Source organism: Diceros bicornis, chromosome 13, assembly GCF_020826845.1.
Source record: "Diceros bicornis minor isolate mBicDic1 chromosome 13, mDicBic1.mat.cur, whole genome shotgun sequence".
NCBI classification, from domain to species: Eukaryota; Metazoa; Chordata; class Mammalia; order Perissodactyla; family Rhinocerotidae; genus Diceros; species Diceros bicornis.
Genome location: NC_080752.1, coordinates 5713054 through 5739281, shown reverse-complemented (window position 1 = coordinate 5739281; position 26228 = coordinate 5713054). Strand labels below are relative to the sequence as shown.

Genomic DNA, 26228 nt, shown 5'->3' with positions numbered 1-26228 from the left:
CTGAATTGTGAGCCCCTCCCTCAAATTTATGTGTTGAAGCCCCAACCCCTCCGAGTGACTATATTTGGAGTAGGGCCTATAGGGGAAGTACTAAAGGTTAAGTGAAGTCATATGGGGCGGGGGGGCCTTAATCCATAGGACTAGTGTCCTTATGAGAGGAAGAGACGCAGAGAGCCTGCTCTCTCTCCACACTCAGAAGGAGGGCCACGTGAGGACACAGCAAGAAAGTGGCCATCTACAAGCCAGGAAGAGTGTCCTCACCAGAAACCAACCCTAATGGTACCTGGATCTTGGACTTACCCTCCAGAACTATGAGAAAATAAATTTCTGTTGTTTAAGCCAAAACAGAAAAATCAAATACTTAGTGATACATTTAACAAAATAATTGCGAGATATTGCTACAAAACAAAATATCCCAAACTTAGCGGTTTAAAACAACAAACATTTACCAGCTCAGCTTCCCTGGATCAGGAGTGCAGGAGCAGCTTAGCTGGCAGTCTGGCTCAGGGTCCCTCAGGGGCTGCAGCCTAGAGGTTGACCAGAGCTGCTGCCATCTGCAGGTTTGATGTGCTTGTTAACAGGAGGCCTCCATTCCTCACCTCGTGGAAATCTCCAGAGGCCTTTCGACTGGGATCAAGAGCCCAGGTGATATCAGAGAAGGAGGTTATTTAATAATCAGGCGAGGAGTTCGAACCCCGGGAAACAGTTCACAGAGCACTCTGATGGAGCTGCTCCTGGATGGGGTGTAGGTGCAGCTTATATCACCTTCACAAACAGTGTAGTACAGAGACAATGACAAGAAAAAAGTTACAACTAGATTTCAAAAAAAAAAAAAAAAGAGCGTACATCTGGGCTTTTCTCTAGGTTATACATTGAAGGTTACATAAGCAAGAATTCCTTTGTTATACATCTAAGTTCAGAGATGCTGATGTTATCTAGGTGTGGAGGGAGACAAGGACCAGAGTCGTTGATTAGTCTCTCAGTCTCTAAGAAATGCAGCTGGGGAATGTGAGAATGAGGTGCCCCTTCATCTCTTCCTGTAGTGGATCTGTCCAGCTGGTGTCTTCAGTCATGAGATGTGGGGTTGCAAGGTCATTTGACACAGGCTGAAGATGGCCTGCGCGGCTGCTTCCCAGTACAGCCTGCATATTACTGTACCGACTTAGAGCCTATGCAGTTTGCTTGCTAGATTTGCCTGTTAGACCAGGGAGAGGGGTTCCAAAAATCTGTCCACAGGACTGCTTACAACATGGCAGCTGGCTTCTCCCAGAGTGAATGATCTGGGAGAGAAAGGGCAACCCAATTAGACAGCCACAGTGCTTTGTATGACCTAGTCTCTGAAGTCCCACATGTCATTTCTGCTTTATTCCATCTGTCAGAGCAAGTCAAGTCACTAAGTCCAGCTCACACTGAAGGGGAGGGGAATGAGGCTCTACCTGTGGAAGGGAGGTGTAGCAAAGAATCTGTGAATGTATTTTTAAAACCACTATAACTAGCACACTGAAAACAACGAAACCTCTCTGAGACATTTTTAGGTGCAGTATGTTCAACGACAGGAAGACTCAATACTGTCAAGACGCCGCTTCTTGGGCTGATTTCAAGATTCAACACAATCTCAATCCAACAGCTTTTTTTTTTTTTTTTTAGAAATTAACAAGCTGATTCCAAAGTTTATATGAAAATGTCAAGGTCCTAGCATAAACAAAACAATTTTGTAAAGGAAGAACAAAGTTTGAGGATTCACTACCTGATTTCAAGACTTAATATAAAGCTACAGTAACCACGACAGTGCAGTATTGATGTAAGGATAGACATAAATCAGTGGAATAGAATAGAGTCCAGAAATAGACCCACACTTATGTAGTCAGTTAATTTTTGATAAAGGAGCCAAGGTAATTCAAGGGGAAATGATAGTCTTTTCAACGAATGGGCTGAAACAATTAAGTATCTATATGCAACAAGGTGAATCTCAACCATCACATCAAATGCAAAAATTAACTCAAAATATGTCAAAGAAATTGTAAGAGTTAACATTATAAAGCTTCTAGAAGAAAAGTGTAAGAGAAAATTATTTTTATCTTGGTTTATGCCAAAGTTTCTTAACCTGGGACATTTCCCCACCCCCAGCGGACCTTTGGCAATGTCTGGAGACATTTTTGGTTGTCCCAACTGGAGGGTGATGCTACTGGCAGGTAGTGGGTAAAGGCCAGGAATGCTGCTAAAATTTCTACAATACATACAACAGCCTCCCACAACACAGAATGAGCTGGTCCAAAATAACAAGAGTACTGAAATTGAGAAACCCTGGGCTAAGCAAAGATTTCTTAGATGGGACACAAAAGTCAGAAACCATAAAAGAAAAGCAAACTGATAAATTAGACTTTATCAAAATGAATAACTCTGGTCTTTGAAGGACACCATAAAAAAAAACACAAGGCAAGGCACAGATGAGTTGAAAGCACTTGCAAAACATATCACAGAAAGGACTTTTATCCAGAATATATAAAGAACTCTTACAACTCAAAGGAAAGAAGACAACCAACTTTCTTAACTGGCAAAAGATTTGAACAGATACTTTACCAGAGAAGATCTGTGGATGGCCAATAAGCACACAAAAAGATGCCCAACATCATTAGTCATTAGAGAAATGTGAACTTAAATCACAATGAAATGCCACTACACATCCATTAGAATGACTAAAAATTGACCACACCACTGTTGGCAAGGATGTGGAGCAAGTGGAACTCTCATATACTGCTGGTGGGAGTGTAAAATGGCACAACTTTGAAAAACAGTTTGGCAGTTTCTTGAAAAGGTCAATGTACACTTACATGACAACCCAGCAATCCTACTCCTACATATTACCCCAGAGCCATGTACCAAGAGAGGTGTGGACCCAAAGACTTGTGAGTGAGTGTTCACAACAACTTTATTCACAATAGTCAAAACCTGAAAATGACCCACATGCCAATCAACGGATAAATGGGTTAATAATGTGTGGTATATCCATGTAATGGAATTTACTCAGCAATAAAAAGAAACAAACTACTGATATACACAATAATATAGATGAATCTCAAAACCATTATGCTGGGTGGCAGAAGCCAGACAAAAGAATGCATATTGTATGATTCCATTTATAAGAAATTCCAGGAAAGTCAAAATTATAGTTACAGGTAGCAGATCAGTAGTCTCCAGGGGCTGGGAGGGTAGGGGAAGGGATTGCCTCCAAGGAGCAGAGGGAACTTTTGGGGTGATAGAAATGTTTTATATCTCAATTCTGGTGGGGGTTACATGACTATATACATTTGTCAGCACTCATCATATTTTACACTTGAAACTGGTGAATTTTATTATGTGTAAATTATACCTAAATAAAGCCTATTTTTTAAAAATACAGGCTTCTTTTTATACCGAAGGCCACCTGCAAGGTTGGCCTTGTGGTCAGTAGTGGAGGAGGGGCCTTATAAACAACAGGGTAGAAAAAATGAGACCTTGGGAAGTTTACCCGGGAAAGGAAAAGTGCACTTAGCACTTTAATTATCAATTTTTTTAAATCTGAAAGGAGTTCTAATACTGTACATTTGAAAGAGTTTACTGAATTTGTCCAGTAAAATATTTAGGATCTATATATGGGCTATAGTATTTGTCCAGTAGAGATTACCTATTAAAGACCTATAAAGGGGTCACAGAGTTTGTCCAGGGAATAAATTATTTAAGGATCCCTTTGTTAGTTGAGATTTTTAGTGCACCAAACATATTTTTATACTAATGCCCCTTAGTCCTTTGTTTCTTGCCACTAAAAGCTTTTCACTAGAAAAGGGTCAGAGTTCTAGTTTATGTCTAAGGATTAGGTTAAGATTAAATTTAGGATTATACTCATGAAAAACCTAACTCTATTGTTCCTAGAACTGTGTCTAACACATAGTAAGTGGTCAGAATACATTGGTCAAATAAATAAATGCTTCAAAACTGGTCTAAACAAAAGGAATCTATTGGTTGGCTTCAGGTGGCTAAATGGGGGAAGAGGTCTCTCCTCTCTGCTCTGACCTCTGCAGTGTCAGTGGAAGGCTGCCCACCGCCCATCATTGTTCTGCTAAAAGCCTCCTTGTCCCTCCCGGTACTGTTCCATAAAAGGGAGTCTCCCTGGTAGCAGCCATGGAAATGAGAGGCCACTTCTCTCTCTCAGGAATGCCAGAAAAAGTCTCCTTGGTTTTTGTTGGCTCTTACTTGGTTCTGGGCCAACCCTGGACAAAGGCTGTGGGTATTTGGATTGGCTAAAGCCTATCAGAACCTATTCTTGGTGCAGAAGTTCCTGTCAGCAGTGTTGGCATTGGAATTGGTCAGGAAATGTCAGGGTTGGCTCCGAGCTGGATCTAGGAGATTTTTCCTCCCTTACACCAGGTGGCACACCTGGCCCCAGGGAAGGACTGATCCTGCTGTGCAATCAAGCTCTCAGGCACTGAGTGCCAACCGGGGCAGTAACCAGGAAGAGGAGATAACCAGTGTGCCACATGGGAAGACAGCTGCGGTACAACTTAATCAACAAAATGATTCCTCACCGATGCTCCAATGCCTCCACCTCCCCAAGCTATCCCAGCTGGGGTCTCTGACAGCTCTGACCTCCTCTGCTACTGACCTCACCTGGCCAGGGCTGGAAGGGGATTAGCACCTGCAGCCTCCCAGATGGCAATTAACTGCTACCTAGCAACAACAGTAAAAACTTCCATTTTTTGAGCAGTTGCCATTTCCCAGGCCCTGGGCTACTTACTAAGTATCTGAGGCTGGGGGAGGGAGGGAAAGTGACTCCCCAAGATCACATAGCTGGAAGGGTTAGAATCAGGATTTAGCATTTTACCTCCAGACACCTGGTGTCTGGCCTGCCAGAAATGAGTCCTGGGAACTTTCTTAGCCTCTGGGTCCCATCTTCCATTTTGGTCTGGGCCCCTGTCTCTAGTTCTGACCTGTGTCTGCCTCTGGGCCTATAGCTCTATCCAGACTCTGCCTAGTTGTGGGAGGTGGTATGTGGGTGGGATGTGCACAAGCTTTTAATCAGACAGACTCAAGTTCAAATTCTACTTTCTAACTGCATGACCTTGAGGGAGTCACTTACTCTTGCTGAGCCACAAGAATCACTTCTACAAAATGGGATAATGATATTACTTCACAGGACTGATGTGAAGATTAAATGAGATAATATTTAAAAAGTGCTTACTTCCCATGGCTGTTCGGTACACGGTAGCGAGACCCCCAGTTTCCAGTGTTGCACGTAAGGAGCTTGGAAGTTGTCAGTCCTTACTAAAAACAAGTAAAAACCTGAATAAACTGAAAAATCAACAACTCTTCTTAGATCTGTCAGAGAAGTGAGGTCACAGGGCAAACCAGTGCACCAAAAATTGGAGAGACAGACAAGTGAATACAGAAGATAACAACCTGCCAGAGCAGAAACCCATGAGTAGAAACCTCCACGGGGACTTGTACTGGACAGGAAAACCTAAAGTGTAATTGAAGAATTGCTGGAGGCTCCATGTGGACAAAGCTGAGAGTTTAAAACTCTGGTGGGGGGGGGGTGGCCCTGCCCCGTGGCTTAGCAGTTAAGTGCGCGCGCTCGGCTACTGGCGGCCCGGGTTCGGATCCCGGGCGCGCACCGACGCACCACTTCTCTGGCCATGCTGAGGTGGCGTCCCACATACAGCAACTAGAAGGATGTGCAACTATGACATACAACTATCTACTGGGGCTTTGGGGTCAAAAAGGGAGGAGGATTGGCAATAGATGTTAGCTCAGAGCCGGTCTTCCTCAGCAAAAAAAAAGAGGAGGATTAGCATGGATGTTAGCTCAGGGCTGATCTTCCCCACAAAAAAAATAAATAAATAAAGTAAAATAAAATAAAACTCTAGGGGGACCTCCACACGTTTGTGAATTTTACCTCCAGGAGCTCTACCAGGTCCTCACAGAGAATATCTAAGAAAAATTCCCTCTGCTTCTGGCAGGGGCAAGGGAAAAGGAACCATTTTGAAATACACCAGAGTACTCTGTTCTCAACAAGATCTGCCCTCAGAAGACACTATTTTACCAGAGCCTAACTTATTGGGGTTTTATCAGAGCCTAACTTACCTGGAAGCGAAATATCCACTCCATCCCCCTCCAGCCACCCTGTCCCACCTAAAGAGGGGTAAACTGAGAAGCACGTGTGAAGTTCACAGTCCAGGAGCACAGATTCACTAAATGACTGAGACCTAATCATGGAACTATAGAATGTTTCCCATCCTCCACACCTTTACCACCACATTACTAAAGGCCTGTTTAATGGAATTCCTTCTGCCGAGTACATCATGTGCAGCTTTCAACAAAAAATTGCAAGGCATACAAAAGGGCAAACACAGTTTAAAGAGACAGAACAAGCTTCAAAACCAGATTCAGACATGACAGGGATGTTGGAATTATCAGACTGGGAATTTAAAACAACTATGATTAATATGCTAAGGGTTCTAATGGAAAAAGTAGACAGCATGCAAGAACAAATGGGCGATGTAAGCAGAGAGATGGAATTTCTAAGAAAGAACCAAAAAGAAAGGCTAGAGATCAAAAAAAAACTCTAACAGAAATGAAGAATCCCTGTGATGGATTCATTAGTAGACTGGACATAGCTGAGGAAAGAATCTCTGAGCTTGAGGATATGTCAGTAGAAACTTCCAAAAATGAAAAGCAAAGACAAAAGAGACTGAAAAAAAAAGGAGCAGAATAGCCAAGAACTGTGGGACAACTACAAAAGGTATAACATACATGTACTGGAAATATTGAAGAAGAAGAAGAGAAAGGGACAGAAGCAATATTTGAAAAAATAATGACTACAGATTTCTGAAATTAATGTCAGACACCAAACCATAGATCTAGGAAGATCAGAGAACACCAGGAAGAATAATTGCCAAAAAATAACCCACAGCTAAGCAGATTATATTCAAACTACAGAAAACCAAAAATAAAGAAAAAATCTTGAAGCCAGAGGAAAAAAGAATGACTTATCAGTAGGGGAACAAACACAAAAATTGCATCCAACTTCTCCTCAGAAACCAGGCAAGCAAAAAGAGAGTGAAGTGAAATATTTAAAGTGTCGAGAGAAAAACCCATAAACTAGGATTCTATGTCCTGTGAAATTTCCTTCAAAGTAAAGGAGAAATGAAGACTTTCTCAAAGAAAAATTGAGAGAATTTGTTGCCAGTAGACCTGCCTTGCAAGAAATGTTAAAAGAACTTCAGAGAAAAGGAAAATGATATAGATCAGAAACTTGGATCTGCATGAAAAAAGGAAGAGTATCAGAGAAGGAATGAGTGAAGGTAAAATAAAATTTTTAATTTTTCTTCTTAACTGATCTTAATAGATAACAGTTTGTTCAAAATAATAACAGCAATATATTTGATGATTATAACTTATGTATAAGTGAAATGAATGACAGCAATGATACAAGAGATGAGAAGGAAGAATTGGGAATATTTGTTATTATAAGGGACTTGCACTACTGTGAAGCAGCATAGTGTTATTTGAAAGTGGGCTTGGATTAGTTGTAAATGTATAGAGCAAACTCATGGTCAACCACTTAAAAAAAGTTTAAAAAAAAGTATAATTGATGTGCTAAGAAAGGAGAGAAAATGGAATCATATAAAATACTCAACTAAAACCACAAAAGGCAGAAAAAAAGTGAAAGACAAAAATAAGAACAAAGAACAGGGCAACGAATAAAACACAGTAACAAATATGATAGGTATTAACCCAACTATATCAATAATCACTTTAACATCAATGGTCTAAATATACCAATTAAGAGTCAGAGATTATCAGAGCAGATCAAAAAGTAAGACCCAACTATATGTTGTCTACAAGAAGCCTACTTTAAACATAAAGGCACATATAGATTAAAAGTAAATAGATGGAGAAAGATACACCAGGCTAACACTAATCGAAAGAGAGCTGGAGGAGCTATGTTCACTTCAGTGGAGTGCACTTCAGAGCAAGGAAAGTTACCAGGGATGAAGAGGGGCATTATATAATGATAAAGGAGTCAACAATCCAAGAAGACCTAATAATCCTTAATGTGTACGCATCTAACAACAGAGCATCAAAATATGGGAGGCAAAAACTGATAGAACTGCAGTGAGAAATAGATGAATCCACTCTTATAGTTGGAGACTTGAACAACCCTCTATCAGAAATGGACAGGTCCAATGGATAGAATCTCAGTAAGGACATAGTTGAACTCAAAGGCACCATCAATCAACTAGATGTAACTGACATCAACTACTTCACCCAACAATAGCAGAATACACATTCTTCTCAAGCTCACATGGAACATTCACCAAGATAGACTATACATAGGCCATAAAACATACCTTCACAAATTTAAAAGAACAGAAATCATACAATATCTGCTCTCAGAGTGCAATGGAATTAAACCAGAAATCAGTAACAGAAAGATAGCTGGGAAATTCCAAAACACATGGAGATTAAACAACACATTTCTAAATAGCACAAGGGTCAAAGAAGAAATCTCAAGATAAATTTTAAAATATTTTGAACTAAATGAAAATGAAAATGCAACTTATCAGTACATGGTAGCCACCATCATTAACCTCACCTTCTGGCTGCGGTCCTGCCCCAGTCATAGATGAGCTCACTCATCATGATTATCATGCATTGAACTACCCAGGTCCGAGCTCTTGGGTCTAGCTACTTAATTGCGTCTTGGTCTTCCCAACGGTTATTGCTCTCAAATCTCAGCACACCTTGGGCTGGAGTCCGCCTGAGTTATCACAGGTGGAAAGGAAGTTAGTTAAGGGCCTCCTTATTGCAAGCTTTTCTACAGGCAACTCATGTCGTAACCCTACAGTGGAACAGATCACCTGGCGAGAGAGCGAGAGCTGTGCTAAGCAGAGGCGGGATGAGCTATATGAACAGTTGCCTGCCATGTTGTTAAGAGGAGATGTATGCGTTGAATAAGGTGTGGACTCTGTGACCCTCTATGGCCCCTTCCAACTGTAGGATTTAGGGGATTCTAAAATTCTCCATGATTCTTAGAACTTGTGATCCTTAGGCTAGATTATTCCAAGATTCTTGCTTCTAAGATTATTTGATTTTCATGTTCTGTGAGTCTCAGATTTTAAACTTGGTACTAAATGTAGTGAGGTATACAAAAATTACTACCTAAACATATGGCTCAGAATTCCTCTTGGGAAGAGAAGGAACTATCTTTGTGGAGAAATGCTTTGCTAAGGGCTTCAAGCGCCCACCCAGAGGACCTGGGATCCTGAGGAGCTCACTGGGAGGAAGGGGGAGAAGGGTGGGGAGAGAGACGTAAAGTGGGGGAGGGGGAGCGCACGTCCCATTGTATGGTCTAGAGGCCAGTAGGCTGTGCTCCACAAGATGTGATCCTTTTCTGGAACATTCCGAAACCTCTGTACCCTTTCCTCTCAGGAATGCTTGGGAGGAGTTATTTTTATTTTTTTATGTGAAATCCAAATAAGGGTCTGAGTTTCATCACCTTGAAATCAGTGCAGTTCTGGACAGAGCCAGCACGCTTTGCTGGAGGCAGAGAGGATGGGGATGATGCGAAACCTCTGGGATTTAGCAGGTTTCTCTGGGAGAGAGTGAGGCTTCCTTGTGTGGTGGTACAGGTATCTAGGGGTCATATGGCATCTAGGGGACTCTACTCATGTCAAGATTCTTGTGAATGGCTCTCTCTAGAGGCATATCGTGCACGACTTGAGCAACTGCACGTGACAGACCCGGCCCTGGGCATCAGAAGAAATTCCCCCACCATCGGAAGGGACAGGGAGGCCCATCCCACTAATACTCAGGCTCTATGTTTTATTTAGGTTCTATGGTTAAGGATTTAAGATTCTGGGATTCTATGATTCTACAGTTCTCTGACGCCAAGAATCTAAGAGGATAATAAGGTTTTATAATTCTAAGGCAACAACAACCACCACCACAGCCGATGCTATTGTGTTACCACATGCCAGGCACAGTGCCAGTCACTTTACATACATTATCTCAATTAATTTTCAAACCCTATGAGATACACATTTTGTAGATGTGGAAACTGAGGCACAGAGAGTTAAGTCATCAGCCCAGGATTACAATGGCAAGACTGAAGCCATGCGTTTCGACCATGGAGCCTCTTTACCTCTACCCGCTCCTGCTGGCATTCCTATAAGCGCTCCCCTCCCTCAGGAAGCCCTCACAACACTCTCGCCTATGAGCTGCCCTTTTTGCAGCTCAGGCCCCATAAAGCTGGAAAACAGACCTGACACCTGAGATGTGTGTTGAGTTGTATTGAGTTGTGTTGTGTTGCGTTGTAAAAGGTTGTGTTGTGTTGAATGTGTTTGTCTGTCTCCATTGTACTGTGAACCCTTTGGGACAAGGACTGAATCTGATTCAACCTTTTAAATCCAGCCCTCAGTCCAGGGACAGGCACACTGCGGGTGCTTAAGTAAATGTTTATCATGTGAGTGACTAATTGGCCAAATGGGCGCTCGGGAGTGAGCTCTGGGTGTCCGTCTACTCCTAGATCATCGTCCTGTGATTGTGTACTGATGGGTGCTGGCAAGGGGGCACCCTCCCAAAGGAACGTGAGCAGGTGCAGCCAGGCCAGAGTTCATCTTCTCAGGAGCTTGGAGCAGGGGCAGGACAGACCTGAGGCAGACTTTGGGTCAGGTCAGGGCAGATGGTAACTGGAGTCAAGATGAGGAGACTGAGGGGAGCCTCATCTAGAGGGGGCCAGACATGGGCAAGAAAATAGCCCCAGGTGCCCCCATAGCCCATCTTCATAGGTGGTCCAGGACATAAGGGTGCTGGAGCCAGGTGTCCTCAGCTCCTTGCCTGTAGCTCCTTCTCCCTTCAGGACCAGGGTCCCATCTGACACTCTGCCAGGCTCGTGGTAACTCTTCCCCAGGGTTCGATCTTCCCTGATTCCTATGTCTGGGCTGGGGTCCCGCTGTGGACCTCCCAAGTCTCTAGACACAGAACCAGCTGCCTCTGCTGACCTTGAGCCTGCTCAGGCCCAAAGCCCAGGAGTTCCTGGAGCTCCTGCCTGCCTCAGCTTCCCTTTGACCTTGAGCCCTAGAAACACCCAGCTGCCCTGAGTGGGGCCAGCTCTGCAGCCCATCTGCCCCACGCCCACCTCAGTTCTTGCACCCAGAGGTGCTCACACCTGCTGAGCCACCTGCCCCTGCCCTAGGTTAGGCCCCGGCTTTTCCTGCCTAGACTATGTCTCGTCCTCTTCACTGGCTGCTCTGCCTGGCGTCCTCTTCTCCAGCCCATTTCCCCAAACCACCTTCCACATACTGTTCTAAGATGCAAATCTGACCATGTCCCTCCCATCCTCCCAATTCTCCAATGGCTCCCCATTGCCTACAGCAGAAAGTTCTAGTGTCTTAGCCCAGCATTCAAGACCCTTCATGGACTGTGCCTCTGACCTCTCCAACCTCCACTCTCTGTGTCCCTTGACCCTTCCCTGTGCTCTGGGCTCTGCAGACCACCTTTTCACTCCTCCTTACACTTACTGTCTTCACTGCTTGGCATGCTCTCCTTCAGTTCCTACTCATTCGTCCAGAATCGGCCTTCCCTTGGTTCCCCCCGGGTTTATAACACCCTATGCACAACTTCATGGTGGCAATAATCACATTGTCTTAGAGTTGTCTGACCGTGTTAGTTTCCTTACCCAACTGGGAGCTCAATGGGAGGCCATCTTCTGCCTATAGTTTCATCCTCAGTGTCTGGCTCATAGGACCTATGTGGTGAATGAATGAAGGAAGAAATGAATGAAGGGCAATGACTGAGTGAGTGGGACAGTGACATCGCCGCATCCACACTGGTGATGGTGTGCTTGGGGTTGGAGTGGGCAAGGGATCACAATGAAACAAAAGAACAGAACAAAAGCATGAAGACACAAGGAGAAGGCTCCAAGAGGGAGATGAGGAAGTTGCTGCAACATGGTCCTAACCCCATTTCTCTGCGTGGGTCTGTCCTGTATCCAAGCTGTGTGCTCTGAAATCCCCGGAATCCCTGTCATTTCCTCATGTTTGTTATTTCTCCTACCCCTGTGAGGAAATGCTCCTTGATCTTGCCCTTGGGAAGAATTGCTCAGGTCTTACCCAAGGCTGTTGCCTTCATTGTGGGCTGGGGAGGGAGGATGGGACTGCACAGCTCATCAGGACCCTCCTGGCACAGGGTACCCCAGGGAGGGCCTTGGATTTGGGAGGCAAGGCCTGAGCCATATGGAAGAGGAGACTGGGCCTGTGGGGGGAAGGGGAGGACCAGAAAGCCATGGGGCCTGGAGGCTGGACAACTGGGCCCTGCAGCTGCCACTGTCTGAACCCCCTGGGTGGGTTTCCTGTACTTAGCCACATTCCTGATGACAAAGCATTCCATGCTCAGCCAGCTGAAGGAGCCAGGACTGACAGAAAGCTTTGTAGGGGGTACAGAGTGTCTGCATCGCTTTATTCACAACTGTACCTCCAGGACCCAACACCATGCCTGGTACATGGTAGGGGAGCTCAAAAACCATTGTCTGATGGATGGATGGATGGACGGATGGATGGATGGATGGATGGATGGATGGATGCATGGGTGGATGGGTGGAAGGGTGGATGGGTGGATGGGTGGATGGACGGAAGGGTGGATGGGTGGATGGCTGGATGGGTGGGTGGATGGATGGATGGATGGATGGATAGATGGAGGGATGGATGGGTGGTTGTCCTTCTCAGGGCCAGAGGGCTATAGGGCACTAGCATCTCCAGGGGCCAGCCCTGACGGCAAATGTAGCCATCAGAGTGTGGGACTCCCTTGGAGAGGGGTGGGAGGCTAGGGGTCAGAGTCAGGGGTCTCTTACACCCTCTCCCCACTTTCTCAAGCTCTCTGCTCAAATCTTGGAGGCCTGGGGTTGGTATCTCAGTGGGGCCTCTCCCTGCTTAGAGACACAGACCCAGCTGCCTCTGCTGACCTTGAGCCTGCTCAGGCCCAAAGCCCGTGAGTTCCTGGAGCTCCTGCCTGCCTCAGCCTCTCTTTGACCTCGAGCCCTAGAAACACCCAGCTGCCCTGAGTGGGGCCAGCTCTGCAGCCCATCTGCCCCACGCCCACCTCGGTTCTTGCACCCAGAGGTGCTCATACCTGCTGAGCCACCTGCCCTTGCTCCAGGTTAGGCCCTGGCTTTTCCCCCCTGGATATGTCTGCTCCTCTTCACTGGCTACTCTGCTCGTGTCTCCTTCTCCAGCCCATTTCCCCAAACTAGCTTCCACGTGTTGTTCTAAGATGCAAATCTGACCATGTCCCTCCCATCCTCCCCATCCTCCAATGGCTCCCCATTGCCTACAGCAGAAAGTTCTAGTGTCTTAGCCCAGCATGACAGGGGTTCCCATAACTGGGCGGGCATCAGAATTTCCTGGGGACTTTTAAGCAGTAGAGATTCCCAGGTCCTACCTGAGACCTCCTACTCAGAATATTGCTGAGTGAGACCACGGAATCTGTGTTCTTTTAAGTCCCTTGGGTGATTCTGCCATGCAGACAGGCATAGGGACTCCCCACCAACTGGACCAAGTTTAAACCCCCAGGCAAGGCATTCTGAGCCCTTTGCCATCTGGACCCAGTGCCCCTGTGCAGCCTCACGCCTCGCCCCTCACCCCAAACACACACCACATTCCCCAGACATGCTCAGGTTCTCTCACCACCGAGCCTTCGCACAAGTTCATCTCTCTACCTTCCCCTCCTCTACCCTGAGAACTTCTACACGTCCTTCAAGGCTCAGAAAATGCCATTTCCCCAGGAAGCCTTCCATATCCTTCTCCCACCCAGCCAGGCAGAACTCTTGTTTCTTTCCTGGGAGCCTCACAGTGCCTCCCACCACCCTGTGCCACGGCACCCAACACTCTGCCCGGTAATTACCTAATAATGCCTGTGCCACCAGTTTGCACCAGTGGCCTTGTTTAAGCCTCCCAAGAATCCTGTGAGGTGGATGATGAAGATAATGATGACGATGGTAGCAAAGACTGACCAGGTGGAAAGCCTGCTCGAAGCCTTCTACATATGCTGCTATACCCTTCCATCCTCACAACAGCTGGGTGAGGTGGGTACTATTACTACAGGCCAGTCTTACAGATGAGGAAACTGAGGCCCAGAGAGGCATATTCACTTGCCCCAGGTCACAACGGAAGAGATAGAGCCAGGATCTAACCCAGGCAGTGCTCCAGATACCACGGTGTTACCACTGCACTTTGGCCCTTTACAGATGAGGCTCAGGGAAATATTTGCCCAAACTCACCATCCCCATAAGTAGCGGAGTCATAATTTGCACCCAGGAGCTTCTGATCCCAGAGCTCCACACTCCCACATGGCCCCTGTTTAAAGCTCCATCAAAGTAATCCCAGAGCCAAGCCCCATTCCTGGCCTGTTCTAGGCTCCCTTCCTCTTTCCACAATCCCCCAGAGACCCGCCCTCTCCTCTTCCTGGCCTGGCCTGCCCTCTGATCTCAGTCCTACCCATCCTGCTCCACCTCGTGTTCCCTGGAAGGAACGCCCAGCCCTGACTAAGGCCACAGCTCAGCTGGCAGGCAGAAGTCCAGGACCACTGGTGAACTTTTCCCCATCACTTCCCCCTCCAGCATTCCCAACTGAGCAGGCTGAGGCAGTGGAGGGAGCAAGTCTCCTTGTCTCCCTGGGCCTTAGTTTCTCTATCTGTAAGGCAGAGAGAATGGTCCTGCCCTGGCTGCCTTCCAGGGCTGAAAGGAGGCTCTGATGATCACAGGGTAAAAGGCTTTGTAAATGCTGGTGGTCCAGCCCTGAGCCCCTCACTCCTGGGCCCTGATTAGGAGGGTTGAATCACAAGTTAGCCTGGAACCCAGCTCTGCCACCCCGGCAGGTCACCTAACCTCCCTGTGCCCCAGCACCCCATCCAAAGAAGGGGATCACAACAGTATCTTCCACATAAAATCAAGGTGAGAATTGACTATGATAAAGCACTAGATGCATATGAAGAGTCCCCAGCACCCTCTTCCTCCATAAGGAAATGATAGCGATTATTCAGAGAGGGCCCTGCCTCCCTCTGTGGAGAGAGCAAGCTAAAGTAGAATCATAGCTGTGAAATTAGGCACCTTTTTGGAGAACTCCAGCAGGAAACTTGGCCCTCCAGGGTGGGTTCCAGCCCAGCCAGTCTACCCACTGAGAACAACCCTCATTAACTGTCCAGCCGGGTGACAGCAGGTTTTAAAAATTGCCCTGCCCTTGCAGATACTCTTTAAGTGACAGAAGTGGCAGAGCTCTCTAAACATGTCCTTTGTAATCCAAACCTTTACAGAGTCTGAACAAGGAGTCTGCGTGGGCTCTGGTTCCAGGCTGGCCTGAGCTCATTTCCAGCTTTGCTGCTTACTCGCTGTGTGATTTTGGGCAAGTTATTTCCCTTCTCTGGGCCTCACTTTGCTTCATCTGTAAAGTGGGCAGGATATTCCCAACCTCTGAGGGGTCCTGTCTGGATTACAAGTATCAGGCAGAGAGGAAGTACATAATAATCCTCAAAGCTCTATTACCCCCATAGTCTAGATGAAGAAATTGAGGCTCAGAAAGGCTCCGTTGCTTGCTCCTCAGCTAGTAAGGAGCAGTGCTGGCTCTGAGTCCAGGACTCCCGCTCCTCACAGAAAAGTGTCCCCTTGTCCATGAGTATTTGCGGCCATGAGGAACGGCTCTGGCTGCTGGAGGCCAAGGACGAGTCTCAGGGTTCCGCTTTATTCATCTTCCTTACAAGTCTCATGAGGCACAGCCAGCCACGTCCAGACCTCAGCACCAGGCCCTCCAGAATCAGAGGGGACAGGGCCATTATCAAGATGGGCACGGCGGGCATAGCTGGTGAGGCCGTGTGCCCTGTGCCCGCTGGAAGACTGGCAGACACAGGACAGGAAAGCAGCAGGCTTGTCCAAATGAACCGCACAGAGGGGACACAGTGACCTCGTCTCCAGAGCCAGGAGCTCAGCAGTCAGCGCTGTTCTTTTTACAGCCTGAGTCAGCCGGGAAGAGAGACCCTGCATCGCACTGCCCAAGTCCCTGTTGATTTATTAGGGCCATTTCTGAGTAAAACGCAAGAACTCTTCTTAAACTTCTGGCTCTGGACAACTTACTTTTAATTTTCTCTCTCTTATAGCTGGTGGAAGTGTCATATATCTTATGTTTTTGAAGGGTGATTTGGCAAAGCCAAAAATGCCCCTGTCCTTTGACCCTGTAATCCCTCTCCTACAAGGATTTGTACCAAGTCCTTGGTACAAAGTTGATCTTCACACAGTTTTTTATAACTGCCCCCAAATGAAAGCCACCTAAATATTTATCAATAGGGAATTGGTTAAATTAAGGATGGGCTATCAGTCAGCCATTACAAATCAGGCTGGAAAGAATATTGACTCACAGAGAAAATGCTCATTGGGGCCGGCCCAGTGGCGCAAGTGGTTAAGTGCACGCGCTCCGCTGTGGCAGCCGGTGTTCACGGGTTCAGATCCCGGGCGCACACTGACGCACCGCTTGTCACGCCATGCTGTGGCAGCGTCCCATAAAAAGTAAAGGAAGATGGGCATGGATGTTAGCTCAGGGCCAATCTTCCTCAGCAAAAAGGAGGAGGATCGACATCGGATGGTAGCTCAGGCTGATCTTGCTCACAAAAAAAAAAAAAAAAGAAAAAGAAAATGCTCATTATAGATTGAGACAAAGCAAGTCCCATCCAGAATGATTTGCCTTGATTCCCAGAAGCTTAATCAGCTTTTCCACATTGGGGCCTGTCCTCTTGGAATGCTCCCTCTTGGCCCCAGCTGCCATGCTGTACAGAAGTCCAGGCTATCCTGCTGGAGACAGAGGAGGACGCGACCTCGTATGGAGAGAATGGACCCAGCCAAGTATCCCGCTGAATGCCACTGATGAGTAACTTCGGCAGCAGCATGGGGAGCAGAATCGCCCAATCCACAAAATCAGGAGAAATAATACATTGTTGCTGTTTAAAGCCACTGAGTTTTGGAGTGGTTGTTCTACAGCAGATAGATAGCTGAAACGCCCTGTTGCTTTCATTTCCCAGATTTTCAGAATGCATGTAGACCATCGGAGCAGAAGCCCCCGTGTCTGAGCATCCAGCCTCGCTGTGCGCTCCTGGAAGGCAGAGCCTTGGGTCACCCCAATTATTGAAACTCCACCACTCGTCAGTCATCATGCAGCTGTCACAAACACCGTCACGTAGTAGGTGCTTAATAAATATTTATTGAATAAGTGAATAAATGTCTAGTTAACACACACTGCAGCTCTGTGAGGTAAGAGTTATTGTTTTATTATTCAACTGATAGTCATTCACAAGAGAAAAATGCAGATATTACAAAAGAAGAAAATAAAAATTACCCTTAATTCTACTACCCATAATTTCAATTAACATTTAGCATATAGGTATAGAAATTCAATTAAATTACATATGCATATTTCCTTTCAAAAATGTGATAAACATACTGTTTTGTAACCTGTTTTTTCCATTCAAAAAATCTTAACTTTCTTCCCATATCATTGAATGTCTATCTCCATTCAACAACGTTTTCAATGGCTGCACACGTTTGCCTGTGTCACTCAGTCAGGAGGCACACACCCGTGCTCCGCCTCACTCCCGCACAGAGGTGAGCCCGCCCACCCTGTCTCCTGTGGGCACTCTAGGTCCCCACTGCCTGAGCCAAACTGGGCCGATCCACTTGTCTCATGTAGAAACTTAGGGTTGGGATCAGGAGACAGTCAAGTCAGCCTTGAGGGTTGTTGCAATGGTCCCCTGTAAATTCTGGCATTATACAGTGGTCACAGTCTGCCATGTGGAGCAGAACGTGCCTGTCTGTGAAGAGAAAAAGGGATAAAGCAGGAATGAGGGATGCAAACCATCCTGGGGGCAGTCTACTCACTGAGTCCAGATGTTTGTCAGCATCTGACTGCATCCCTGCCACTGGTTTGTGAGACTCTAACCTTTAAAAAATTCTTTTTTGGGGGCTGAAATTGGCTCGAATATGTTGATACGCACAACCAAAAAATCATAACAATGTTTACTCTAAGGAAATAAGGAAGATGGGACTCTCAGCCACAAGACCAGATCTCTGAGAACCAGTAAAAAGAAGAACAATCCAAGATAGGAGCATCTTGCCCCAGCAGCTTCTATAACCAAAGGCTGTACCAGCCACTTTACAATACCAGGTACATAGGCTGGAATGCGAGCTGCTTGAGCGGAGGGCTCCAGAGCCCAGCAGTCAAGCCCACCCTCTCTGCTGTGGCCTCTACATTCCAGCCCCAGCAGCAAACATCTGTTGGACACCTGCCAGAGGCAGGGCTGTGTGCTCGGGGCACAAATGCACACGGACGCATAAAGTTCCACGTGCGACTCTGGGCAAGTCACTTCCACCTCTCTAGGTCTCAGTCTTCTCATCTGTAAACGGGTTGAAATGCACAATCCTAAAGTCTTTCCAGCTCTCACACCTCTAAATCTAAGACAAGGTCTGGATCCCAGCCCTCCAGGAAGAAGGTATATATAACAAGCCATAGAAGAGGAATTGAACTTTGAAACACCTTCACACCCATTGTCTCCTGTGATCCTCCCAGCAGCCCCACAAGGCAGGGCTCATTAGGCCAATTTTAGGGATGTGGAAATGGGACAAGCAGAGAGGTGAAGCAACCTGCCTGAGGGTACACAGCTGTTGAACGGAAGAACTGGAACTTAAATCCAAGTCTGAGCCAGCTGCCCCATTGAGAGAAGGATCAAATAATCCTTGATCTTTATGACCACAGTTTTAAAGATGAAGAAAGGTTATAGGATGCAACTAGAGTAGTTAACTTCATAGAGACAGAAAGTAGAATGATGGTTGCCAGGGGCTGGGGGCAAGGAGGAATAGGGAATTGTTGTTTAATGGGTTTCAGGAGTTTCAGTCGGGAAGATGAAAAAGTTCTGGAGATGGATGGTGGTGACGGTGGCACAACAATGTGAATGTGCTTAATGTCACTGAACCGTACACTTAAAAATGATTAAAATGGTAAATTTTGTGTTATGTATATTTTACCACAATTTTTTTAATGAGGAAACTGAAGTCTAGCAGGATAAAGGGAGTAAGCGCAGACCAGTTTATGAGCGTTCTGGGCACAGACTGAGTTCAATCTTCACATCTACCACTTGCTTACTTGCTTGACCTGGAGTAAATTACTCTGAAACTGTGCCTCAGTTTCCTTTTTGTGAAATGGGATAAAGCAGTACATCTAGGATTTGTTATGAGAATTAAAGGAGATAATTCCATACCACTCCCTTAGCCCTGCACCTGCGCGTGGTAAACTGTCAATATGCACAACATTATTACCACGAGGCTTCTCCACCTGGAGCTAGAAGAGCCTCGGAGGCCACCTGTTTCAACCCCTTCATCACAAAACTGAAGAGACTGAAGTCACTTCAGAAAGGGACAGAGACTTGCCTGAAGTCACTCAGCGAACCTGTAACAGAGCCTAGAGTGGAACCAACCTAACCACCCCTCTCTGAGTCCAGAGATCTATGACTCCAGCCAGCCCACAGTTCTTTCTCTTTCTTAAGAGCTAAAGTGCCATGGATTCGGGGCATTAATTTCAAGCCTCAATGAGGAAGGGAGGGCTCCTCCAGCTCTCAACTGGTTCTCACTCTCCCCCTTCTGAGGTGTGAGTCAGCTCTGGTATAAGGAAGTGAGTCAGCCAGCTCTTCCGTGAGCAACGTGCAGGTGACTGCCAGGTGGCATCCAGGTGAGGGCTGGGTGGGGGAAGCCAGCACAGCCAGACACCAGCTGGATCGTGGCTGCTTGCTGGGGTGGAAGGTGGGGGTGGATGGGGTGAGCTGTGTGCCTTCTTTTGGATCCATATTGCCACGTGGTGGTATCTAGAAATTAAGAGGTCCAGGTTTCATATCTTCAATTTGCTACCAAATTCCTCCTTCAGTGTGAAGCCAGTGGCTTTAACCTCAGTGTGCCTTGGTCTCCTCAACTGTGCAGTTGATACATGAATAAACCTGATCTTGCCCTCAGCACAGGGTGTGGGGAGGACCTAAGGAATGAGGTGTGGGAGGTGTTTTGCATAGCTAAAAAGTGGCATCAGCATAAAGGACACTGTTATTTCACTTCACAGGAAAAATAAGGTTCTAAGAACAAAGCAGAGCCCAGCCAGGCTAATGTATCTGTTTTTCCCGTTAGTCCTTGGATGTCTCAGGGTCTCTGAGACACTCCAGTCTCCTTGCTCTTCCCCCACGCCTCAGGATGCCAGGTTAATTCCTCAGACTCAACCTCTATGGAGGGCCTACTGTACGCTGGGCCAGGGACAAGCCACTGAACCCTCCCTGGAGCCCCACAAAGTCAAAATTATTCTGAGCCCCATTTTACAGAGAGAAAACTGAGGCTCACAGAGAGGAAGCCATCTCGTCAAGATGGCACTCCTAGCCAGGTGGAGCCGGGCACAGAGCCAGCCTGGGGACTGTTCCGGCACTCACCCTCTCTGTGGGCTAGAGGAAGAAAGCTCCTGGGGTCCCCTCCTTCCAACTCCAGAGACGCCTCAGAAAACAATACATGGAAATCCAAAGAGGCAGATCCCTGCCACCCTGAAGTAAATCAGACTTTGAGAATGGAAAACCCTGGAAATCACAATAATAGTTCCCATTTTTCAAGTATTTACTATATGCCAGTCACCTGACAGTCATGTTCTCACTTCCTGTCCTCAGTAAATCTTGAAGGTAAGTACTGATATCATTCCCATTTTACAGCTGGGGAAATTGAGACTCAGAAAGGCTAAGTAATATGTGCAAAGACATACAGTTAGCAGATCTGTCTCCGAAGCCTGTGCTCTACCCAGCACGTGTCACTGTCAGCCTCCTCATTCATTCATTCGTTGCTTCATTCATTTATTACACACGTATAGCCTCTTCCCTGTGCTAGGTAACTAGCTGGTTAGAAGGAAGACAGGCATGCCTGAGCCCCTGCCCCAAGAGGTCATTATCTGAGAAAAGATAAGGCTCAAATAATTGTAACTTAAGTGATAAGAGCCAGGCCCTGGTACCTGCTTGTGCTGCCTTTCCAGAATACAATGGACTCCATCCCTTCCTCTCCATCCCTGTTGGCCTTCAGGTGCCCGAACAAACACTGCTGCTCAGAGTTTTGGTTTGTTTATTTTTTTTAATTGAGGTGCTAGAACTCAGACCTACTACCTGTGTGATCTTGGGCAAATTACTTCCCTGAATCTCGGTTTTCTCTTTTAGAAAATGGAGACAAAAATATTCATCTCATAGAGTTCTTGTGGGGATTAAGTTAACTGGAATAATATTGTATTCACTCATTCAACAGACAGGTACGAGTCCCAGTACGCTGGAGCCTGGTTTTGGTGCTGGGGATGCTAGAGGAAGCAGACAGCAGACATTCCCTTAGAACCACGGAAAGATTGTTTTTTAAATAAAAGAAAAATTTTTTTTATTGAAGCATAATGTGCATATAGAAAAGTGCAAAAATTGGAAGTGTACAGCTGGATGAATTTTCACAAACCGAACACACCCATGTAACCAGCACCCTGATTACAAAACCTTACCAGCAAGGTCAGGACTAGGGTGTGGCAAGTGAGCCACTCACCTCCCCGAGTAAAATTTAAGAGTGGGCCACAAGGCTCAGTCATCAAGATAAATATTTTTAATGCAATATTTTTAAAAAATCAAAATTAATGCAAAAAATCCACGATGACAAAATATCAAAATATTAAATAAAGACAGGGTTAGTAACAGTGCCGTATTGAGTCATATTAAAGCTCGGGGCAAAAAGAAAAAAAATCAGTGATATTGATCACCTGCCTCACCCTAGTCCCAGCCCTGATTATCAGCCCCCCTCATAGTAACTACCCTCCCTCCGAGGGTAGCTGTTCTCCAGACTTCTAATGCCATATAGAAGTTTTGCCTGTTTTTGAACTTTATATGCATGAAATCACACTCTCTTGCATGTGGCTTCTTCCACTCAACATTATGTCTGGGAGATGTATCCATGTTGTTGCATTCCATGAAAAGACGTTTAAACAAGGGAACGACGCGGTCCGCTCATTTTAGAGGGCGTTTTAGACCAGTGTGGAGGCAGGTGGAGGGATGAGAGAGCAGGGGCTCTAGACTGTGCTAGCCGCAGGGCCAGCGGGGATGGAGAGGAAGCGATGGAGTCCGATGGTATTATGGAAAGACAGAGTCCACAAGATTGACTGGATATTGGGGATGAGGGAGAGAGAGGAGTCAAGGAACATGCCAGATCTCTGGCTTGGGCAATTGGGTGGATAGAGGAGCCATCTCTGGGGTGGGAACTAGGAGGGATGGGGAAGATGATGAGTTTAGATTTAAACGCGGTGAATGCCAGATAAGTGTGGGACATTCAGAGGGCTGTCCTGGAGGCAGCTGGACAGACAAGCCTGGCGCTCGCGAGAGAATGGAGGAGGGATATGTTCCTTCAGTATCCCCCAGCATCAGCGAGCAAGCGGTGCCCTGATGAGAGCCTTGAAGAAGGCCGGGGAGGGGCACACGGAAAGATAAAGAAGGCAAGCCAAAGAGTTCTCCGAGAGCAGGTGGTTTGAACAAGTGTGCAAATCAGAATGAGAAATTAAACACACACAACTGTCCCGCTTGGCCCATCAGGCCTTCCTGGAGTCCAACACCGTGTTTACCTGCAGCCTGGGAGGATTTGAGTTGCAAAACATCCTGCGGATTAGGGGCTCTCCCGTCCCAGGCCCAGAGAGCCCCCCTTGCATCAGAGGCCGCTGACTCAGCACAGCCTCTTCTCGTTGGCTGTCAGGGACGCTTGCCTTCAAATACCAAAAAAAAAGCCTCTTCGCGGCCGCTTCACTCACTTGCTTGTGACTGGGGAGCCGCTAGGACCGCCCAGCACAGCCGCCGGAACCGCGTGCGTGCTCTCCGGCACGAACCAGGCTCCGGCATCGCGCGGCCACCTGGCACCGCCCCGCCAGTCCCAGAGAGCTCTTTTCCTCCCACTGGCTAGGGCTGGAGCTGCTTGGAATCAGACCCAGAAAAAGCCCGCCTTTCTTCCAGGGGTAAAGGCAGCCTCCAGGGAGCAAAGCTGCCAGTGTGAGCGCGGCTTGGGGTGGGGGGTGGTGCTTGCTCCCTCCAAGCTGAGCGGTCGGGCCCCACAGCCTCCTCACACCCCCTTTACAGCCTCAGGGGAGAGGAGGCTGCGAGTTCCTCGTATCCTTTCTCTGCTCAAAAACTCTCCGTGGTCCCGCACTGCCCACTGAATAAAGCCCCAACTCCCATACCTGGCATTGGAGGGTCTTTGTGACCCCACCTCTTCAGCTTCTCTCACTCAAAAATCCCCGTTTTATCTCCTGTCTCTCCCAACCCCCTACACTCCAGCCAGAGGGGCTGCTTAGCCTGGCTCTCTCTGCCTGAAGCTGCTCCTTCACAGCCCCCTCCAACCATTGCACCTCCCCACCCCCCCATCGCAACCTACCAGGCTCAGATGCCATTTCGTGGGCTTTTTCTGGTGTTCCCTCCCTGGCTGGAATTAAATCCTGTTTCCCAGGACTCAGCCATCCCAAAATTAAACTTGCCCACCTGACAATCTATCTCTGATCCAGTGTCAGTAGCTTCTGATGAATTTACCTCTAAACAGTAGCCTCCAGCGGTCATAAAAGTTTTACAGAGAGAACACCCAGAAATGGAATTTCAAGCAGGTCATGGGGTCTGTTTGGGCAGGTACGGTGGGGTGGGGCAAAAGTAAGGCTGTTTTTCTGGTCATTCTGCTTTGTCTTCAAGTGCCACCCTGACCTAGGAAGGGGAGTTGGTTGAATTTCTCACGTCATGAATCAGCACCGTTTATTTGGATAAACTTTTATACACGTCCGTTTTTCGTCAGGCCATCCCAGGAGGGGATCATTATACCCATTTTACAGATGTGAGTCCTGAGGCTCAGAGAGGAGAAGAAATTTCAGTGATGTTTGCCAAGTAAACAGCAGAGCTGGGACTCAGGAGTCCAATCCAGGGCTCCACCATCAGCCTCTGAGTGTGGTCTAGGGATTCTTTCTTCCTGTCAGCAATTACTCTCTGCCTGTCTGCTATCTTTGCATATGTTCTCTCTGCCAAGAATTGCCTTCCCTCTGATCCACCTGGTGAACTCATATTCAGCCTTCTAAACTCTACTCAGCACACCCTCTCCCTTCCCTGAAGCTCTCTCTACTCCCTCTCCTTCCTCTGTGGTCCAAGTTCTGCTCCTGTACACATTTTTATCCCTGTACACTCAACTCAGTACTGTTGCTCTGCATCTCCCCTCTTGCATCCTCTCCAGTTTGGGGCTCAATAGGCTAGCAACAGGCTCGTATGCCTCTGTCCCTGGGGAAGTGGCCAGCACAGGGCCGGCCTGGAGAAAGAAAGGGTGCCTGATTGTGAGTGTGACCCATGGGCTGAGTAGGGCATACCTGCAGCTGGGAAGAGGCATATACAGTAGACTTGATGTGCTGAGAAACAGGGAGCTATGTAAAGACTCCGAGCAGGGAAGTGGAAAACCCGAAAGGTACAACACTGGAAGCATTGACAGGAAACAGGCAGACTAGCTGCTCCTGTGTTCATTCATTCCTGCCTTCCTGTACTCCTTCACCCATCGATCTCAGCTACTGAAGCCGTCCTCCAGGTGCTCAGTCTGGGGAAGGCAGACAGGACAAGCAGCACATTAAGAAACACCAAAGGGTAAAGGAGAGCAAGATTCCCTCTTGGCGGACTCGGGGACACTTCCCGGAGGAGGCCCCAGTCCAGAGGTGCTCTATGCTCTCAGAAGCATTTTGGCATGTGGAGGTGGAGGTGGAGGGAGCCAGGGAGAGGAAGCAACCTGAGCAAAGGCAGAGATGTAGAAAGTGCTGGTGTGAGGGTGAGGCTGAGCTAGTAAACTGGTGCCCTGAGGGCTGTGATGGCCAGGCTGGGCCTTGTTCCCTCCATGACAATGCTGGACATATGAGCAGGCAAGTGGGACTGTAGGAGAGGCCAGAGGAACTGGAGGCCCTGCAGGCAGCGGGGACGGATGGAGGATGAGGTGGTGGAGAAGGTGAAATCAGCAGCACTTGGTGGCCTCTGGTACCGGGAAGAGGAGAGAGGTGGCCCCAAGCTTTCCAGGCTGAGCAGCTGGGAGACCAGAGAAATAGGAGCCATGGGCAGGGGTGTGCCAGAAGGGGCCTGCCTTCCCTTATAGGGCCCCATGCCCAGCCAGGATGCCCCCTCGGCCAGCACTGGATACATAGCCCAGGCAGAGGACTCCAGGGATCATATGGTCAGCTCTGCCTTCTCCTTTCCATCAGAAACTAACTCCTCCACAGGCAAAGGGACCCTCAGCTTAACCTCAGGATTTTGGCCAGACCTTTGGACTGAGGTCTTTCCTTCACTGTATCTCAAGTAAGGCATGGGTCTAGAAGAGGAAATCAGGTGAAACAATACCACTACCACTAAAGGAAGATTTACCGTGTGTCAGCATGTGCTAAGTACTTCATGAGCTTATCTGGAAATTGTAACTCATGATAGCACACAGGGTTGGTGGTGGTATTAATTCCATCTGACCCATAAGAAAACTGAGGCTCGTAGACCAGCACTTGCCTAGGATCAGGCCAGTGGAGCTGGTTCAAACCCAAGGTCTCCTGTGTTCTTACCATTCCTATTTTTTTTTTTTAAGATTTTATTTATTTATTTTTCCCCCCAAAGCCCCAGTAGATAGTTGTATGTCATAGCTGCACATCCTTCTAGTTGCTGTACGTGGGACGCAGCCTCAGCGTGGCCGGAGAAGCGGTGCGTAGGTGCAGGCCCGGGATCCGAACCCCGGCCGCCAGCAGCGGAGCGCGCACACTTAACCGCTAAGCCACTGGCCGGCCCATTACCATTCCTATTTTTCATGCTTACCTATCACCATAGATTCACAGGTACTGTCAGGAGTAGAGCAAGGCTTCACAGAGGAGGTGACAGTAAAGCCCAAAGAAGAGGTGGGTACGGATTTCCAGGCAAAGGGCCCAGCCTGTGCTAAAGCAAGGCTTGGCTGGCAAACAAGAATGTGGGGGGTAGAGAGAGGGAAGGGAGAAAAGCGTGGAGCGAGACCTCCCATAGTCTAACAAATATTTAAATACCACTTACCACATAACAGACGCTGTTCTCAACACTTTACAAACATTAACTCACTTAGTCTTCATAAC

General features: G+C 47.3%; 1 long non-coding RNA gene across 2 annotated transcripts; it reads right to left on the bottom strand.

The window, feature by feature from the left end:
• Nucleotides 1-903: 903 nt before the first annotated feature.
• On the bottom strand, nt 904-25856 carry LOC131412516 (uncharacterized). Of its 2 annotated transcripts, none has more exons than XR_009221802.1 (3): nt 22716-23425; nt 11717-11785; nt 904-1280 (listed from the first exon to the last, which is right to left on the bottom strand). It is a non-coding gene; the product is annotated as an uncharacterized LOC131412516 (long non-coding RNA). The 2 variants fall into 2 exon arrangements; XR_009221801.1 differs by lacking the exons at nt 904-1280; nt 11717-11785 and adding exons at nt 17047-17880; nt 23516-25856 and having other exon boundaries at nt 22716-22853.
• Between the last annotated feature and the right edge of the window lie 372 nt (nt 25857-26228).